Source organism: Chrysemys picta, chromosome 3, assembly GCF_011386835.1.
Source record: "Chrysemys picta bellii isolate R12L10 chromosome 3, ASM1138683v2, whole genome shotgun sequence".
NCBI lineage: Eukaryota > Metazoa > Chordata > Testudines > Emydidae > Chrysemys > Chrysemys picta.
Window position 1 is genome coordinate 134,023,180 of NC_088793.1, and position 17,582 is coordinate 134,040,761.

At 50.1% G+C, this 17,582-nt stretch overlaps 1 protein-coding gene across 3 annotated transcripts in view; it reads right to left on the minus strand.

Annotated features, from left to right (window-relative positions):
* Nucleotides 1–15,716, minus strand: part of GNG4 (G protein subunit gamma 4) — a 41,455-nt gene extending 25,739 nt beyond the window's left edge. Inside the window, exon 1 of one of the 3 annotated variants that reach the window (XM_005291191.4) lies at nt 15,578–15,716. The gene's annotated coding sequence lies outside the window, so the exon portion shown is untranslated. Of the gene's footprint in view, nt 1–15,360; nt 15,471–15,577 lie in introns of those variants that run through there. The other 2 variants (XM_042848370.2, XM_042848371.2) reach the window with 2 other exon arrangements.
* Nucleotides 15,717–17,582: the final 1,866 nt, after the last annotated feature.

Consider the following 17,582-nt stretch of genomic DNA (forward strand, 5'->3'; position numbering starts at 1 on the left):
CATATTATATACAACAGAAGCTTGACAAAAATATGTAAATCCGAAATCACACTATAATATTCGCTAACTATGCTATCGCCACAGTCTATACCATACATCTTTCCCTGCGCCCTGTGCACAGAGGTGGGAGGGGCACCTCCCTGTAAGCTGGGTCTTACTCTGAATCCACTTTCCTGAAATTGCTCTGTACATAGGATAAGACAGAATTCTTCTACTGTCTCCCCTTCTCCATGGTTACATGTGACAAAACTAAGAACAGGAGTACTTGTGGCACCTTAGAGACTAACAAATTTATTAGAGCATAAGCTTTCGTGGACTACAGCCCACTTCTTCGGATGCATATAGAATGGAACATATATTGAGGAGATATATATACACACATACAGAGAGCATAAACAGGTGGGAGTTGTCTTACCAACTCTGAGAGGCCAATTAATTAAGAGAAAAAAAACTTTTGAAGTGATAATCAAGATAGCCCAGTACAGACAGTTTGATAAGAAGTGTGAGCATACTTACAAGGGGAGATAGATTCAATGTTTGTAATGGCTCAGCCATTCCCAGTCCTTATTCAAACCGGAGTTGATTGTGTCTAGTTTGCATATCAATTCCAGCTCAGCAGTCTCTCGTTGGAGTCTGTTTTTGAAGTTTTTCTGTTGTAATATAGCCACCCGCAGGTCTGTCACTGAATGACCAGACAGGTTAAAGTGTTCTCCCACTGGTTTTTGAGTATTTTGATTCCTGATGTCAGATTTGTGTCCATTAATTCTTTCGCGTAGAGACTGTCCTGTTTGGCCAATGTACATGGCAGAGGGGCATTGCTGGCACATGATGGCATATATCACATTGGTAGATGTGCAGGTGAACGAGCCCCTGATGGTATGGCTGATGTGATTAGGTCCTATGATGATGTCACTTGAATAGATATGTGGACAGAGTTGGCATCGGGGTTTGTTACAAGGATAGGTTCCTGGGTTAGTGGTTTTGTTCAGTGATGTGTGGTTGCTGGTGAGTATTTGCTTTAGGTTGGGGGGTTGTCTGTAAGCGAGGACAGGTCTGTCTCCCAAGATCTGTGAGAGTAAAGGATCATCTTTCAGGATAGGTTGTAGATCTCTGATGATGCGCTGGAGAGGTTTTAGTTGGGGGCTGAAGGTGACAGCTAGTGGTGTTCTGTTATTTTCTTTGTTGGGCCTGTCTTGTAGGAGGTGACTTCTGGGTACTCGTCTGGCTCTGTCAATCTGTTTTTTCTCTTCAGCAGGTGGGTATTGTAGTTTTAAGAATGCTTGATAGAGATCTTGTAGGTGCTTGTCTCTATCCGAGGGATTGGAGCAAATGCGGTTATATCTTAGAGCTTGGCTGTAGACAATGGATTGTGTGGTGTGTCCTGGATGGAAGCTGGTGGCATGTAGGTAAGTGTAGCGGTCAGTAGGTTTCCGGTATAGGGTGGTATTTATGTGACCATCGCTTATTAGCACAGTAGTGTCCAGGAAATGGACCGCTTGTGTGGATTGATCTGAAACCTGTGACAAAACTGCCTAGCATTAAACTCCCCACCTGCTAAGGCACAGCTAACTGGCACCACTGTTAACTGCCCACAGCAGAGGTAAAAGATATGCATAGCAGGACCACGCTATTAGCACTGAGAGAGAGTATTATTTTCTTACCATATAGTAACTTCCAAAACCATCACTACAGAGGGGTTGCAGAATGCAAACAGGAATGTTTCTCAGACTCATGCTTGTACCATCATTGATCCTAAATGTGGCAAGATGGTGGCAAAGAGATGTTACTTACCTTGTATGATAACTGAAGTTCTTTGAGATGTTTTGTCCCTATGGATGCCCCACTTCAGCATGTGCATGCACTCTTGATCGGGGCTTTTGCCAGCAATGTCCACTAGTCTGTGCCTGTGCCCTACTCATGCCCGGTGTGAGTATATATAGGGAATAGTGGGCCCACTGCCACTCCAGTTCCTTCTTAACCCTGAAGTCCAAGAATGACTCTGAAGCAGAGTGGAAGGAGGGTGGGTAATGGAGCATCCATAGGGACAAAACATCTCAAAGAACTCCGGATATTGTACGAAACAAGTAACCTCTTCTTTGAGAAATTGTTCCTATGGGAGCTCCACTTCAGAAGATTCCTGAGCAGAACCTCTATTATGGAAGAGTGTGCTGAAGAGGCAGATTCATAACAGAACATAGAAAAGTGATACCAAAAACCACATCAGCTCTGGAAGCATGCACAAGAGTACAGTGCTGTGAAAAAAGCATGCACCAACGATCAAGTAGCAGCTTTACAAATATCCGAGAGGGGTATATACTTCAGTAAAGCTAAGGAGGTAGACTGGGCACAGGTGGAATGAGCAATCACTCCAGGAGGGCTTTATAATATGCATCCTGACATCTATTTAACATAAAATGGCCATACCAAAGGTCCATATAGCCCAGTATCCTGTCTTCTGACAGTGGCCAATGCCAGGTGCCCCAGAGGGAATGAACAGAACAGGTAATCATCAAGTGATCTATTCCGTCATCCATTCCCAGGTTCTATTTATTATTATAGTCTTTACAGATCAGGTGCCTTCATTCATTCTGTGATAGAGATTAAAAGTCTAAGAGAAGCCCTGAAGGGCTCAGTCCTGTTGAGGTAAAAAGCAAGTCTTGCGTCTAGTGATTGGAGACTAGCCTGCCTCTAAGAGTGACCCTTGTTTCCTACCTAAGGTATCTTTTTAGAGTTCCACATTAATTAAGACATTCATTTAGTGGTGTTTTACCCCAAGTGTCACTCTTAGAGGCAGGTTAGTCTCCAATCACTAGACGCAAGACTTGCTTTTTACCTCAACAGGACTGTGGAACTCTAAAAAGATACCTTAGGTAGGAAACAAGGGTCCAGACATAATATCACCTTTCAGTGATGGATTAGCTAATGGGCCCATGGGGCCCATGCTCCCAGCCAATTAGGGGGCTCCAGAAAGATGGTCACACCATCCCCAGCAGATATCCACTGCAGGGCGGCAGAAGCATGGAGCCCTGGTAGATGCAAAGGCTGTGTGGGGCGGGGGAAGCCCCTGCACCCCGATTCCTGCTGCAGCCCCAGGACTGGAGGAGCTCTAGCCGCAGCCTCAGGGCTGGGGGAGCTCTCACTCCCTGCCATGGCCCCGGGCAGTGGTGGGGGAACAGAGCTTCTCAGGTCTTGGGGTCATGGGGGGGAGGGAGAAAGGAGCAAACGGGTTGCAGGGCAGCGGGGGGTGGGGTGGGGATGGGGCTAGACTGTGGGTGGAACAGGGGCGAGGAGAAGGGATAGAAAGATGTGGGGCCATGGGTGGGGCCGCAAGCAGGAGTGTGGAGGCCCCCCCTTGTTCTGGCTCAGAGCCCCACAAAACCTTAATCTACCTCTGCCACCTTTCCACGATAAAACACTATGTATGGTGAGTACCCACTAGGGCCCCTAGCTCTCTTACAGCCAAGGTGATATACGTAAAGAACAAAGTCTTGAAAGAGAGACGGAGGAGGGAACAGCTATCCATAGGTTCAAATGGAGGTTTTCTCAGTGCATTTAGAACTATGTTGAGGTTCCATGGAGGACTATGTTCCTTGAGAGTCGGAAAAAGGTTAAACAGGCCTTTAATGAACCTTGCAGTAGTTGGGTGAGTGAAGACTGAAAACCCTTCAATGGGGTGGCAGGGTGAAAAGCTGTAAAGGCAGCTAGGTGAACCTAAACTTAGCTCAGAGATAACTCGGTGGTTTTCAAATTTTGCAGACTAGAGAATCCTGGAAAAGTGAGACTCAAGGAGGTATAGCACAGAGTCTGAAAAGATTTTCACTTTTTACAGGTAGGTTTTCCTTGTAGGGGATTTTCTACTATTGAACAGTACTGTTTGGAGGTCTGGAGATCAATCCTTTCCTTTGCCAGAGAGGCATCGAGTAGCCAGGCACTGAAGTTAAGTGACAAAAGATGGCAGTGAGTCGTGGTCCCTGACTCCCAGGTAAGGAGACCTGCTGTCAGAGGAAAGTGGAGAGGTGGGTTGCAGGGACAGTCGAAGGAACTCTGGAAACCATACTTGGCTCGGTCATGGTGATGCTATGAGGATGGCCATTGACACGGGCGGGGAGTTCTATGGGCCCATGGTGCCTGGGCACCAGGAATATTCCTGGTGCCCAGGCACCACGGGCCCGGCTCCAGCACTGTCTGAGGCAGGTACTGGTCTCTCCCTCGGCCCCGCCTTCCGCAGGTCTGTCACTGAATGACCAGACAGGTTAAAGTGTTCTCCCACTGGTTTTTGAGTATTTTGATTCCTGATGTCAGATTTGTGTCCATTAATTCTTTCGCGTAGAGACTGTCCTGTTTGGCCAATGTACATGGCAGAGGGGCATTGCTGGCACATGATGGCATATATCACATTGGTAGATGTGCAGGTGAACGAGCCCCTGATGGTATGGCTGATGTGATTAGGTCCTATGATGATGTCACTTGAATAGATATGTGGACAGAGTTGGCATCGGGGTTTGTTACAAGGATAGGTTCCTGGGTTAGTGGTTTTGTTCAGTGATGTGTGGTTGCTGGTGAGTATTTGCTTTAGGTTGGGGGGTTGTCTGTAAGCGAGGACAGGTCTGTCTCCCAAGATCTGTGAGAGTAAAGGATCATCTTTCAGGATAGGTTGTAGATCTCTGATGATGCGCTGGAGAGGTTTTAGTTGGGGGCTGAAGGTGACAGCTAGTGGTGTTCTGTTATTTTCTTTGTTGGGCCTGTCTTGTAGGAGGTGACTTCTGGGTACTCGTCTGGCTCTGTCAATCTGTTTTTTCTCTTCAGCAGGTGGGTATTGTAGTTTTAAGAATGCTTGATAGAGATCTTGTAGGTGCTTGTCTCTATCCGAGGGATTGGAGCAAATGCGGTTATATCTTAGAGCTTGGCTGTAGACAATGGATTGTGTGGTGTGTCCTGGATGGAAGCTGGTGGCATGTAGGTAAGTGTAGCGGTCAGTAGGTTTCCGGTATAGGGTGGTATTTATGTGACCATCGCTTATTAGCACAGTAGTGTCCAGGAAATGGACCGCTTGTGTGGATTGATCTGAAACCTGTGACAAAACTGCCTAGCATTAAACTCCCCACCTGCTAAGGCACAGCTAACTGGCACCACTGTTAACTGCCCACAGCAGAGGTAAAAGATATGCATAGCAGGACCACGCTATTAGCACTGAGAGAGAGTATTATTTTCTTACCATATAGTAACTTCCAAAACCATCACTACAGAGGGGTTGCAGAATGCAAACAGGAATGTTTCTCAGACTCATGCTTGTACCATCATTGATCCTAAATGTGGCAAGATGGTGGCAAAGAGATGTTACTTACCTTGTATGATAACTGAAGTTCTTTGAGATGTTTTGTCCCTATGGATGCCCCACTTCAGCATGTGCATGCACTCTTGATCGGGGCTTTTGCCAGCAATGTCCACTAGTCTGTGCCTGTGCCCTACTCATGCCCGGTGTGAGTATATATAGGGAATAGTGGGCCCACTGCCACTCCAGTTCCTTCTTAACCCTGAAGTCCAAGAATGACTCTGAAGCAGAGTGGAAGGAGGGTGGGTAATGGAGCATCCATAGGGACAAAACATCTCAAAGAACTCCGGATATTGTACGAAACAAGTAACCTCTTCTTTGAGAAATTGTTCCTATGGGAGCTCCACTTCAGAAGATTCCTGAGCAGAACCTCTATTATGGAAGAGTGTGCTGAAGAGGCAGATTCATAACAGAACATAGAAAAGTGATACCAAAAACCACATCAGCTCTGGAAGCATGCACAAGAGTACAGTGCTGTGAAAAAAGCATGCACCAACGATCAAGTAGCAGCTTTACAAATATCCGAGAGGGGTATATACTTCAGTAAAGCTAAGGAGGTAGACTGGGCACAGGTGGAATGAGCAATCACTCCAGGAGGGCTTTATAATATGCATCCTGACATCTATTTAACATAAAATGGCCATACCAAAGGTCCATATAGCCCAGTATCCTGTCTTCTGACAGTGGCCAATGCCAGGTGCCCCAGAGGGAATGAACAGAACAGGTAATCATCAAGTGATCTATTCCGTCATCCATTCCCAGGTTCTATTTATTATTATAGTCTTTACAGATCAGGTGCCTTCATTCATTCTGTGATAGAGATTAAAAGTCTAAGAGAAGCCCTGAAGGGCTCAGTCCTGTTGAGGTAAAAAGCAAGTCTTGCGTCTAGTGATTGGAGACTAGCCTGCCTCTAAGAGTGACCCTTGTTTCCTACCTAAGGTATCTTTTTAGAGTTCCACATTAATTAAGACATTCATTTAGTGGTGTTTTACCCCAAGTGTCACTCTTAGAGGCAGGTTAGTCTCCAATCACTAGACGCAAGACTTGCTTTTTACCTCAACAGGACTGTGGAACTCTAAAAAGATACCTTAGGTAGGAAACAAGGGTCCAGACATAATATCACCTTTCAGTGATGGATTAGCTAATGGGCCCATGGGGCCCATGCTCCCAGCCAATTAGGGGGCTCCAGAAAGATGGTCACACCATCCCCAGCAGATATCCACTGCAGGGCGGCAGAAGCATGGAGCCCTGGTAGATGCAAAGGCTGTGTGGGGCGGGGGAAGCCCCTGCACCCCGATTCCTGCTGCAGCCCCAGGACTGGAGGAGCTCTAGCCGCAGCCTCAGGGCTGGGGGAGCTCTCACTCCCTGCCATGGCCCCGGGCAGTGGTGGGGGAACAGAGCTTCTCAGGTCTTGGGGTCATGGGGGGGAGGGAGAAAGGAGCAAACGGGTTGCAGGGCAGCGGGGGGTGGGGTGGGGATGGGGCTAGACTGTGGGTGGAACAGGGGCGAGGAGAAGGGATAGAAAGATGTGGGGCCATGGGTGGGGCCGCAAGCAGGAGTGTGGAGGCCCCCCCTTGTTCTGGCTCAGAGCCCCACAAAACCTTAATCTACCTCTGCCACCTTTCCACGATAAAACACTATGTATGGTGAGTACCCACTAGGGCCCCTAGCTCTCTTACAGCCAAGGTGATATACGTAAAGAACAAAGTCTTGAAAGAGAGACGGAGGAGGGAACAGCTATCCATAGGTTCAAATGGAGGTTTTCTCAGTGCATTTAGAACTATGTTGAGGTTCCATGGAGGACTATGTTCCTTGAGAGTCGGAAAAAGGTTAAACAGGCCTTTAATGAACCTTGCAGTAGTTGGGTGAGTGAAGACTGAAAACCCTTCAATGGGGTGGCAGGGTGAAAAGCTGTAAAGGCAGCTAGGTGAACCTAAACTTAGCTCAGAGATAACTCGGTGGTTTTCAAATTTTGCAGACTAGAGAATCCTGGAAAAGTGAGACTCAAGGAGGTATAGCACAGAGTCTGAAAAGATTTTCACTTTTTACAGGTAGGTTTTCCTTGTAGGGGATTTTCTACTATTGAACAGTACTGTTTGGAGGTCTGGAGATCAATCCTTTCCTTTGCCAGAGAGGCATCGAGTAGCCAGGCACTGAAGTTAAGTGACAAAAGATGGCAGTGAGTCGTGGTCCCTGACTCCCAGGTAAGGAGACCTGCTGTCAGAGGAAAGTGGAGAGGTGGGTTGCAGGGACAGTCGAAGGAACTCTGGAAACCATACTTGGCTCGGTCATGGTGATGCTATGAGGATGGCCATTGACACGGGCGGGGAGTTCTATGGGCCCATGGTGCCTGGGCACCAGGAATATTCCTGGTGCCCAGGCACCACGGGCCCGGCTCCAGCACTGTCTGAGGCAGGTACTGGTCTCTCCCTCGGCCCCGCCTTCCGTCCCCGGGCACGCTCCCCCCACATCCCCCGGGCCATTTAAAACAGCCCGGGGCCCCCCACTCACCACTGGCAGTGCAGCAGAGCTGAGCGACTTCCTGCCTGCTCACTTCATGTGTCTGTTGGCCCCTCCCTGTACCCCCTGGGTGGGGTGGTCTGTGACCCACCCCAAGTGACCCAGTGGCCAGTGGGAAGCTGCAGGGGCAGTGCCTGGGGGTAGCAGCAGACGTAGACTCCTGGCCGCCCTGCCTAGGAGCCCCAGGTAAGCGCTGCACCCCCCATCCGCTCCCAGAACCTGCACCCCCCCCCCCGTTGGCCCCCAAACTCCCTCCCAGAGCCTGCACCTCCCCATTTGGCCAGTAGCGTAGCTAATGGAGTGCAGGGGAAGCAGCCGCTTCCCCTTAGCACATTTTCCAAAAGCGGAGCCCACGATCCACTCTGAAGCTTGGTCTGCCCGGCGGTGCTGGGCTCCTGCAGGCAAGGGACGGCAGCACGCCTGGAGGAGCCATGGGGTGGGGGCGGCACGGTCGGAGGAGGGGGGCGCAGTATGGCGGCCCGCAACCTCCCCCGCTGCAGACAACTTTGATGCACTGACCGGGTCCCGGGGCACCCCCAGGGCCGGGAGGGTCTCCCCCGCCTCCTCGCGGCAGCCACACCAGGCGGACCCGCGGTTGGTCACTCCCAGCAGGAGCCTCGGCGCCACCCTCGGCTCACCGGAATAAATCTCCCCCGAGGAGGGGAGAGCGCTTCCTCCCTCCCGCCGTGGCCTGTCAGCGCGATCCGCCCACAGCCAAGCTCCGCCAGCAGCCCTGGGCAGGGCAGCGCCCCCGGGCTGAGCGGGCGAGCCAGGCTGCAGCTCGCTCAGACTGAGCCTGGCGGGGCTCGCTGCCTTCTGCCCCCACCCCCCAAGGGGTAGCACCAGCGCTGAGCCTGGGCTGGCGCTGCTCGCAGCGAGCCCCTCCGAGGCAGTGACAGCGGGGTTTGCTGCTCTCTGCTGCTGGCCGGGCCGGGCCTAGTGGCCGGGCCCCGGAAAGAAGCAGCGGAAGGGCAGGCAGCGGACTCCCAGGCTCTCCCTCTGCTGGTCCCAGGGGCAGCTCCAGCCCCCTCTGCACAGAGAGCCCCGGGGACCTCAGCCCACTGCACTCTCATCCCCGGTAACCCCTCCCCAAGCTCCATACCCCGTGTACCTCTCCCATGTACCCCGTGCCCCTGCCTTTCCCTCCCCTTCACCTCCCCTTGTACCCCCTGTCCCCTGCCACCCTCCCTCTACATCCCTCCCCTCCACCTCCCCTCAACCCCCCTGTCCTCTGCCAGCCTTCCTCTACAGCCATGGGGGGGCAGCGCGGCCGGAGGAGCGAGAGGGGGCGCAGCATGGCAGCAGTAGCCAGCCAAGGGGGGGGGGGCACGGCGTGGCTGGAGGAGCCAGGGGGCGTGGCCAGAGGAGGAGCCAGGGGGGTGCCCTTTTTATGTTTGCTCCCCCTGCTCTCAGAACCTGACTATGCCACTGCATTTGGCCCCCAAACTCCCACCCCCAGCCCAGAGCCTACACCCAAACTCAGTCCGAGAGCCTGAACCCCTCATACCCTCCTGCATCTCCAGCCCCTGCCCCAGCTTGGAGCCTGCACACAGCACCCAAACTCTGTCCCAGAGCCTGCACCCCCCACCCCCTTCCTACACACCCCCTCCTGCCCCCAAACTCCCTCCCAGAGCCTGCATCTCAGCCCTCCGCACTGATACCAGACACCTCTGTGTTCTTGGGGAACCAGGGTGCAGTATCCAACCTGACTCATGAAAGTCACTCCCCCCCCCCAGCCTCTGCTTAAACCAAAACGCATCAGAGGGAAAAAAACTTGCAGAGAGCAGTGAAGGGTGTTGGGAGACACACCTAGACCCCTCCTGACAAGGGTGACAAGATTACGACATCTCCATTAGCATACAGAATGGAGAGCAGAGACAACTCCCCTAGCCTCATCCGCATGACAGATGGGACAGGGGGACATCTCAATTTACATACAGAATGGAGAACAGAGAACCACACTGAATTCTGGGACCAGAAAAAGCAGGGAAGCACTGCATCATGGGAATCTCTGCTCCAGATGCTAATGAACCTATGTCGGCACACACCCAGCTCAGCAATTATCAGACCAATTCTAGTAATGAATCCTTAATTGATACTAAAGCAGTCTAGTTGCATTGTGAGCTCCCTGGAAAAAAAACACCACCCATAGCCAAGAGTGATCAGCTCCTATTGTCTAGTCTAAAGAAAACCCTTGAGTCATCAGCTTACCTATAAACAAATCTAGTGTCCTCCCTTGAACCATTGTATTTTCTCTACAAAAATCCCTACTCACCCTCTAGTCAGGGTTCTGATGCTTAGATCCAAACTATGCATCAGTTCCACTGGGACTCCATCTTCTCCTGACTGATCATGCTGGGGGCTCTGCCTTTCTCCAGCATTCAGGACCCTCCGCTACCACCATCACCTGGGAACCCCCACCAATTCAAGCCTCATGGAGTGGGTGAGATTCCCTCCCCCCCCTTTCTCTCTCTCTCTGTTTTCCTTTCTACCTTAGGCATTAACCTTTAATAATGTATGTTATGTTGGTTTAGTCCTCCTTGTGTAGTTATCACTATTATTCAATAAATAATTTTTATGGTTAAGTTGGTTGCTTCTCTCTCTCTTGCTGAACTTTACTCTTCTGTGTTTTTAGCTTCCCCCATTCACTCTACAGCAACGCTTCTTTTACCTAAGCTAAAGATCCCTGCAGTGCCCAAAATACTGTGGGGTTTGCTCATCAAGTAGCAGAGGGGTAGGCGTGTTAGTCTGGACCTGTAAAAAGCAACAGAGTCCTGTGGCACCTTTAAGGCTAACAGATGTATTGGAGCATAAGCTTTTATGGGCGAATGCCCACTTTGTCCAACCCTCACCCCCTCCATACCCCTACCCCCTGCCCGGAGCCTGCACCCAAACACCATCCCCGAGTACGCTCCCCAGACCCAAACTCCCTCCCAGAGCCCAACCTCTCAGCTGTCCTGCACCCCAATCCCCTGCCCCAGCCCAGGGCCTGCACCCCAGAGCCTTAGGCAAGTGGGGGGGGATGGAGTTGGGGGGGGGGGGGGGGGGAGTTTGAGTGGGTGGGTTCTGGGCACCACCAAAATGTCTACAAACCATTGATTACTCCTCAAAGTCCTGAACAAGTTGAAACAGGAGAGAAGGCATCAGGGGATTCCTGAAGGGATAACTACAGCATCTCCCAGACAGTTCTAACTGCCACCGGCGCCGACTTTGTCCTTTCCCAGGCGGCTGCTTGACCCCCGCTCCTCCCCAGGCCCTGCTCCTACTCCACCCTGTCTCTTCCCACCCCTCCCCTGAATGTCCCTGCCCTCCCTCCTCCCTCCTACACCTCCCAACGCCTCCTGCATGCCACTAAACAACTGATCCATAGTGGGCAGGAGATGCTGGGGGTAGCACTTATTGATGGGGCTGCCATTGGGCAGGAGGCACTGGGGGGGGGAGGAGCTGATAGGGGGGCTGCCAGTGGGTGCTAAGCACTCACCATTTTCCCCCCAGGGGTGCTCCAGCCCCGGAGCACCCATGGAGTCGGAGCCTATGCTAACTGCATCCTCCTCTCAACCAGAACCATCAGCACTTCGCACTGGAGGGCATCACAAACAGATCTATTTCCAGAAGACTCAAGATAAGGCAAATCTTCTGGAATACTGCATCGATGAGCTCTCACTTGTGGTCGTGGCCCAAAAATCTGCTCACAGAGACTGCTACTATGTTCCGTAACCCCAGTAGATAAATTATTGATCTCTCTGTGTCCTGTGATACGCATCATTCCATAGTTTTATGGATTCTGTGCACAAGAACTGGGATCTTGCTCCTCTTTGACAATTTACATAATGCATTGCTGCTCTGTTGTCCAACATCAGTCTGATTGAGGGGTCCCGGATATGTTGTAGAAAGCAATGGTAAGTGTAATGGACTGCCCTGAGTTCTAAAATGTTGATATGGAGAGCCATCTCCTGGGGAGTCCCCTTGCCTTGAGCTGTGAAGTTAGTGAAGGTGAGTGACCCAACCTAGCAGAGAGGCATCTGTGGTGATCTTTGGGGGAGGCGGATTTGAGAACAGTACTCCCATACAGACCTTTTAGGGTTTTTTCCCCCCAATTGAGGGAGTTGAGGACCTTCTGGGTATCGATACCTGCTTGGACAGATGGTGTTTTTTGGATGTGTAGACTGTTTAGTCAGGCTTGAAGATAATGGGAGTGTAATCTTGCCAAGGATGGTATGAATTTACAGGCTGCCACATGGCCTGGGAGCTGAAGGTTTGTGGGCTCTGTTATATTGTAGAAATGAGGCTGGGTATTGTAGCAAACCTGCCTGTGGGTAAGTATGCTCTGGCAATAGTAGAGTCTAGAGGAGACCCTGTGAAGTTTGTCCATTTTGCGGGTATGAGCGTAATCTTTTGCATTAAGGCAGAGGCCCAAAGAGCCTTGCTGGATGCTAACTGTCACTCAAGAAATGAGCAACCTTTCAGAAGCTAGCTGGCCAGGTAGGAAAAGAGGATTATCTCCATTTGACCGATATGGGCTGCAATAGCCAAGACAACCTTTGTAGAGATCCTTGGGGCAGTGAAGAGGCTGAAGGGTAGGACCCGGTATTTGGTAATGGTCCCTACCACTAACGAAACATCTGTGGGAAGAGTGCATGGATATATGAAAATAAGCATCCTGAAGGTCCAGGGAGACAAACCAATCTCCCAATTCCAGAGGGAGAATTACCATTCTGGCTGCCAGAGTTACCATTCTGAACCACTGCGACAGGAGGTGGGAGAGCGCTAGAGCTGAACTGAATGGAGTAGCCTGTTGAAATCACTTCCAGGATCCATCTGTTAGAGGTGATGAGCTGCCAGGAAGGAGTGGACCCATGGGCACTGCTGACAAAATCTCCGATCAAGAATGCATGGGCACATACACATCCTGAAGTGGAGCACTCACAGGTACAATTACTTAAAGAACAAAATTTCTGATAGCTGAGAAATGTTAGACGGTTGTTTAGAATTGTGGAAGTTCCAAGATATCAGCATCAGAGTATCCCACTGTTTTCCTTTTTTACAATCAAGATCTCCTAGGGTGACCAGACAGCAAATGTGAAACATCAGGACAGGAGGTGGGTGGTAATAGATGCCCATGTAAGAAAAAGACCCCAAAATCCCGATTTTATAGGGACATCTGGTCACCCTAATATCTCCACTCTGCACCCAGTTCCTCTCAGTATTTTTAACCAGTACTTTATATAGAGTATACATGTGGATATGCCTTTGCCAGTGCAACCCAGTGTCAAAATAAAATAAATAAAGAAATCCTAGGAATTAAATGATTTCATTTTATTTTGTTAGGTACTTGAAGGCTTTCCAGCTTGGGTGATCCATAAATAATTAAAATATTTATTAAAATTCAACAGCAGTGTTTTCATCTTACGCAACTACTATATCCAATACTACAACTAGCAGCCTCCAGGAATTCCAGGTTTTTCATGCCCTCTATCAGATTCCACCACCTCTGTTTTCAGAACACAAGATCTAAAATATGACTGAATTAATCTACCATTTCACAAGTACAAATTCTTATACAATTTACTTAAAATCTCATTAAAAATGCAAAGACATGGTTATTTTATTTCATGCTTTCTTGTTGTTCTTCCATGTCTCTGGTTTCTGTTCCATAGAAGTTTTTTTTTCAGATTCACATTTCAGCTATTTTCACCTCCTACTAATTTTATTAGGCTTCCTACTTGTGTGAGTAACATCTGTTCTTTTCCTCTATAATTATGAAAGTTATTTTATTGTAATGTTTTCTATTTATAGCATTTTTTACATTTTAGTTCCTCTGCATTTTTATTTCATTCCCAACCTTATTTTATCCTTGCATGTTTCCTATAGGAGAAAAAGATGCTGAATTGATTTTCTATCCTCTTCTCATTTTTGCCAGAGAAAATGGAACACTCAAATTTATTATTAATTTAATAAAATAAGACAGTAAAAGTACAACCCAGCCCAAAGAGAGGTAACAATACATCTGCAAAAAGATGCTATTATGTCTAAGGGATGCTGTTAGGCTCAGTTAATTAGTGTACGTAAAGCACTTTGAGACCATACATTGTAAAGTGCTATTTAAGGGCCCAATTCTGCAGATACAGAAATTTTACTCATGTAAGTTCTATAATTGACTTAACAGGACTGTTTATGTGAGGTAAAACTATTGAGACATCTAAGTGTTTTCTAGACTGGATTCTAAGACACAAATAATAGCCCAGATTGTTGTTTTCTCCCTCCTTTCTTTCTCCACTCGCAAGAAATGACCCTCCTGGCACAAATCCCAGAGTTATCTTGGTATGTCAAAGAGATGGGTTGGACATTACACAGGCCAGGTTGGTAGTGGAAGGAGTGGAAAAGACAGGCAGATCTGGAAAAATCACTGGATAAGCCACAGTCTAAGACTGTTCTAGCTTTTCCACAGGATCCGAGTAGCCACCACGGCGAGCATGTGCATACATGCCTGGCAGCAAAAGGGCCAACAGAAGCACACTGCCAGTATCCAGAGCCAGCGCATTGGCATAGATTCTCTGTGCAGATGACCCTAGACTCCCACAGGGTTTAGGTTTGGCCACTCCAGAGGACGTCATCTTGTCCCTTATTGTTGTTTTTTACATTAAAATTAAAATTCAAGAGAAATAAAATTGCTACATGTTCACAAGTTCCCTTTTGTAAACAAATATGAAGGGATTAGGTTATTTCAGATTAATTCCTTTTTCAATTTTCATTAGCTTGCAATGAGTTGAAGCTAACAAAAGACTATCAGAAGCCCAGAATACTTCTCAGAAAGGAACATTTCCAAGTTATCGCTTTGAATTTTCTGTTTTAAGTGCATTATCTTAATCGGTTTGCAAAATGTGGTATAGCTCACAGCACCATGACAATAAAGAAGAGAATTTATGTGCAATACTTGAGGCTTTTTAGATGACTACTACAAAACAACAGCCACTAGTTGAGAACGATGGGGCCTCCTAACCTACACCGATCTCCGGACAAAATAACAGGACTGCATAAAAATACCTCAGTCAATAAATTCACTGACCATCAAACAAGCTCATTTCTATGGAGAAAAGCAAGTAACTGTTAGCTGCACTAGACTCCAGGCTGGGACTGACTTGTTTACATGCAACAATTACAGACCTAGGTAAAGAACCGAGAGGGGTGGTGACTAGTCAATTCGCTGTCGCTCACGTTTTCCAACTCGCTATAAATAGGCAAAGATTTCGGATCAGCCTCCCACCTCCAATTAAGCCCCCCCCTACCCCGAGAGCCGCTATGCCAGCGGCCGCTCGGAAACGCTTCCAGGAGGCCAGCTGAGCTGACGTAAGATCCAGACACTTTGAGGTTTCTGAGGCTGGAGGCGGCTTCTTCCAGCGCTTTCATGGTCTTTAGTGCAACGAAACCAGCTCGCTCCTGCGCGGCCGGCATTTCCCACATGCCCGCCCAGCCCCTGGCAGAACCAGCGGCGAATCAGACCCGCTCACCTCGGTAGGACCGGAGACACTGACCCACACCTCCGTCTGCTGCCTCCGCTAACGCTCCCAGCAACCCCCCAACCCCAGCGCGCCGGTCACGGCCCCGGGCAGTGCACTGAGCATTGCCGGGGCTGGGAGGATCCCCCCGCCCCACGGAGCTCCCCACCCAAGGCCAAGCGGCCGGGCAGGCTCTACCGGCGCGGACCGCGCAGCCCCCGCCACTCACCTGCCGGCGCCGCGGAGGCTCGGAGACTGCAGCGCGGCTCACGCCCCAGCAGCCGGGCTCGGGGAGCGGCACATGGCGGGGCTGGCTCCGCACGCCCCGCTCAGCGACTCCGGGAGAAGGAGAGGAAGAGGCGGCGGCTCAGCCCCCCGCAACAGCTCCAACTGGCAAGAGGAGGCGCGCGCGCTTCAAGTCCTTCAGGTGCATCAGAGCTGGCGCGGCGCGAGTCAAATCCCAACTGCCTTGGAACCAGTGCGTGCCGCCCACGCGCATCCCAGGCGCTTCCTGGGAAAGTCCATTTTATTGGGAGGGCAGGGGTTGCCGTCAGAGAAAGGGGGGGGGTCGGGGTTGGGGGAAGATCACGTGCTGGTTTAGCCCACTGCGGCCCCTCCCATAGAGGGAGCAGTTAGGTCCCCACGGCTCAGGCTACTCAAGGTAGGCTGGACCCACTCTTCCCTTCCCATCGGGATGTTTGTGCACACGCATGCCCTCATTCAGGCATAGGGTGACCAGACGGCAAGTGTGAAAAATTGGGACAAGGGGTGGGGGTAATAGGAGCCTATATAAGAAAAAGACCCAAAAATCAGGACTGTCCCTATAAAATCAGGACATCTGGTCACCCTATTTAGGCAGGGCATGCACAGAGGGGGTGTGTGCACATGCACACCTTCATTCAGGCATGGCGTAACTCAAAATCACAGTGCAAGGGCTTTTCATGCCAGCCTGAGTTAACCCATCACCGGGCCCTGAGCAAACACACACTGCTCCTGGGCATGTGCAAAGGGTAGGCCAGGGGCTGGAGCACAAGCCCAATCAGCAACAGCAGCTCCTGTCCCTGCTCTTCACTCTATGTATTGCATCCTAGTGCAGAGTTGCAGGATTACTGAGGGTTGGGCTAGCATGCCAGGTCACAATGCCTGGAGTTGGGAGCCTGGGTCCAACCCCTCAGACAGAAGCTGTGTCTCAGATGAACATAAGGGGGCTTGATCTCAACCCCTCTGCTGCATTTTAGGCCTAGGTACATGCCTAGTTTGCCTCTGCGTTAATCCAGTTTCATCCTGCACCCCTCTGGAGCACTGGGAGTGCTTCGGCCTATGCTGTATACAGAGCACCACGAGCAGCCATCCAGCCACAAGGAACACCAGAAAAGACAAGGCTACTTTAAAGCATGTGGCAAAAGTATAAACCTCAAGCAGGAGGCAGGTTTATAGAGTAAGCAAGCCATGAGCTGCCTTGGGAGTGATAGATGTTTAATGGGACACAGGGTTCATCAACAGAGCAGACTCCCCATGCAATCACTGTTACTTCTTGTGTTTAATGGATGGTTCTGTACCTATAAATAATTATGTAAAAATCAGGCCTGCTGACAGCAATTCCAGACCCCAGGGCAGAACAGTCAATGGGTCCCCTAGAAAGGGATGGCAAAGGTTTGATTCGTGCAGGGAGGACTGGGGACAGGCCCCCTGCTGCTGCTGGACCAACGTCACCACACAGGCATGGAGCTGGATCATGTGCAGCGGCTGGTGCACACATGCACAAGCCACGGAGACAGTCCGCCTGCCATTTGGGCAGTGCTGCGCCTGTGCTGGTTGGTGCCCAGCGAGCTGCCCGCGGTGCTGCGAGGCATGCTCTTTCAGCAGAGCCAGGGCTTCCAGATGCCTGCTTGGCTGCCTTCGCTGCCACTGGTACCACCCCACACACGCTTAGGCGCCCTGCGGCCCGCCCGGGCGATTGCCTCCTTTGCCCCCGCGTCGGCAGGCCTGGTAAAAATGGGACCTCTTGTTTCAGGGTGGATTCAGTTAGATCAGCTGACCAAGCTAAAAAGTAGGCTTTACTTGCCTTAGTCTTAAAGGGCCAACATAGCAAGCTGATGTCTATTCTGGCTGATGCACTAAAAAGAATTAACTAATTTCCAATTCATGGCCAAATTCTGCCTGATGTTGCAGGGGTACTACAACACAGAAGAAAATGGAGTTGGACAGGTGTCAGTGAAGTTTTGGAAGTAAGA